Source organism: Magnolia sinica, chromosome 15 (assembly GCF_029962835.1).
Source record: "Magnolia sinica isolate HGM2019 chromosome 15, MsV1, whole genome shotgun sequence".
Lineage (NCBI taxonomy): Eukaryota > Viridiplantae > Streptophyta > Magnoliopsida > Magnoliales > Magnoliaceae > Magnolia > Magnolia sinica.
This window is the reverse complement of record NC_080587.1, coordinates 32,613,109-32,616,240: the sequence shown is the minus strand read 5'-3', so window position 1 is coordinate 32,616,240 and position 3,132 is coordinate 32,613,109. Positions and strand designations below refer to the sequence as shown.

Below are 3,132 nucleotides of genomic sequence, written 5' to 3'. Positions count from 1 at the left end.
CGTTACTATTATCCCAGTAAGGCGGCTGAACTTATTCCTCTCGGTGAATTTGATAGGTCCTACCTCTTCACCATAGTAATAAGCCTCATTAACATTGGACGTGGCAAAAAATGGTTTCTTGTCGACCAAGACTAATTTGTCCTTGTTTTGGTTCCAAAACAGCACAAACTGGTGAAGAGAGGATGTGATACAAGCAAAAAAATGGGTCCAATCCCTTCCTAACAGTGTGTTGTAGCTTGACGAAGTATTAATAACAAAAAATGGTGTTAAGACTGTTTTTATGCCCACGGTCAGATCGACTGGCAAGACACCCTGCATGTTCGTGACATGGTCGAAAAAATTGTTAACGGTCACTTCTGATGGGATTAGATCAACCGTAGTCTTTCCTAGCTTGGCCATCATTCTCCATGATAACAACTTCATTGTAGCCCTATTATCAACCAAAATTCTGGTAATAGGGCATCCATCGAGGTGCGCTGATATATAAAGCGGCTTTAGTCACCATTGCAGTTGGGGGCGTATCCGCTGTGATCAATGAGTGATCGAATAATTGTAACTTATAATAATCATTATTGGCTAGTTCGTCACACTGCATCGTGAACCGGCCGATGCGCTCAATAGTCAACTGACCAAACTCACCCGAGAATAGGTCAAAATCCGGTCAATAATTTCTTGGTAGCAGATGTTGTCGATCTACCCACTCAGGGTATGGCTTGTGATATACAGGGATGGTGTTGCGGCCGAACACCTGGCCAACAACTTCCTGAACAAGCTGTATTATCTGATCGCGGTCCACCCACTAAGGCTCCAAGACAGGTGGGTGATCCGACCAAACTAGCTAAGATTATTAAGAAACCCAAGGCCTGCTTTTTATTAAACCCAGCTGGTGGTCCATTATTCCTGTTTTCAGATACAAAATTCCTAACCTCCCGCTCAGGCCGCTTGACTTCCATAGGAGGTGGCACATTCCTAACCTTCAGGGGAGGAACTAGGAGTGGATTATGTCGTAAAGGTGGCATCAACGGCACCAGAACTGCATTGCCAACCGAGCTTCATCCAGCATTACGTTATAGAGCCAGTGATAGTCGTTTCATTATTACAGCCAATAATCATCGCATGGCTTCAACTTGAGTAGCCCTGTAGTGATTAGTGCTCTTAACCTGGACACAGAATTGCTCGGCTTGGGGTCTTCTGTATTCTTGTACCATCTAGTGCTCATCTGAACATCCCAAAGTACAATTAACACCTCATTCAAGAGTATGACTCGGGACATAGATGGCCCTGCCTTATCTCTAGTCAAGTTGTTATTCAGATTTGATGCCTCAGGGGGCACATGAACCAGCACATCCTCACTTAGACGTGGTGCAGTTGGTGTCAACAGCTCGACCCCAGCAATACGGGCACTTCTCCTATGCATTTTTGGTAAAAAATCATACCAGCAGTTAATAGACAGGGTCCCACTAGGCATGCCAGAAAATTGTTCGATGTTGTTTTTTGCACTAGTGTGTGGGAGTGCCAGAATTGGATTTGCCGCTCCAATTCAAATCGAACAACAATGACCCCGAGCACCAAGATAGGCAGACACGTAGTGTTTGACCGAGATTTGAAGAGATCAGCCACTTATTCAGCCACTCGCTCGATTTGTAAATTAGATCAGGCAATTTTCAGAGGGTGGGATTCATCCTCTAAGGATGGGTTACTCTTTTGCCTTCCATACGAAAGGACTTTTCAATACAGATAAAATAAAATGAGGAATGAAATCCTCACAGTGTCACAAAGTACAGTTGCGGAGCACCTTTCTAATTGATAAATTGTATCCAGCGTGCAAGAGTATACTGAATTACAGCTAAATTTACGAGCCATGGGATTACTGTTACTAATTACACTAAGGAATGTAAATTAATAGGCTTGGAAATTAATCTAAGGAATCGGGTTACACTAGGAAACGTAAATTGACAAGATAATTTTAAAAGGTAATTGAAAGATAGATTCGGTTTGTTTGGGTTGGTATGAGATGATTTTTCTTGCTATAATCTATTTATATTTATAGCTCTAATACAGTTGTTCTAGATCCTTCCCATGTTTTGATGGTTACTATAACCGTTCTCCACTACTTGATTTTTGGATGCTTACTACATTCTGCTTCCTTTAATTCTCCTTAAGTAACCTGTCATGCAACCACACGATCTCGGTCGCTTCTACTCCCGCTACTTATCACGTGGCCATTTGAGCTTTGTCACTTCTCCTCCTGACCGTTGTAGTTATATATGGCACCAGCTAATACATCGTGGCTCCACTTCCCAAAAATCTCCTTCGTATACATTTGTAGATCTTTGAGCGCACCATGTGTGGCTGTACAGATTACACGTAACCTGCTCCAATTGGTCGCCGCAGGACACGACCAAAATGGGGATGAACAAGATGTATCTCATGATTGGCCATTTTCAACTAGCATGTCAAAGTAATCACATGCATCTTTTAGTTCAATGCTCATAAATTCGCCATTGCACATCATCTCTACGAATTGGCGCACATTTGGATTTAGTCCGTCATAGAAAAAGTTAATCGTCTACCAAATCTCGTAGCCATGGTGTAGGCAAGCAAGAAACAAGTCCTTGAACCGTTCACAACACTCAGAAAAAGTTTCATCTCTTTTTTGGGAGAAGTTCATTATGTCTCGTCTGAGAGTGTTAGTTTTATGAGCCAGGAAGAACTTTTTAAGGAACTCCCGGGTCATTTCGGCTAATGCGCTAATGGATTTCAGCCTTAAGGAGTGAAGCCATGATTTGGCATTCTCCTTTAGAGAGAATGGGAATAATTTTAATCAAATCATGTCAGAAGCAACATTGTTAAAGTGTATGGTCATAACAATCTCTTCAAATTCTTTTATGTGCAAATACGGACTTTTTGAATCAAGTTCATGGAATGTAGGGAGTAATTGGATCATCCTAGGTTTGAAGTCCACATTTCCTACATTGGTTGGGAAAATTATGCAGGAAAGTGTATTTGTTCTCTACGGCTGTAAATAATTACATAAGGTTTGAGATGATGGATCTTGGTTTACCTCATTTTCATCACTCATCGTCCTAACCGGTGGTGTGTTCCGGATCATATTCTCATTGAAGTATTGTT

General features: G+C 41.7%; 1 non-coding gene across 1 annotated transcript; it reads left to right on the top strand.

Annotated features, from left to right (window-relative positions):
• The first annotated feature begins 2,582 nt into the window (after positions 1-2,582).
• Positions 2,583-2,689, top strand: LOC131228346 (small nucleolar RNA R71). The gene has a single exon (XR_009162852.1). It is a non-coding gene; the product is annotated as a small nucleolar RNA R71 (small nucleolar RNA).
• The last annotated feature ends 443 nt before the right edge of the window (positions 2,690-3,132 follow it).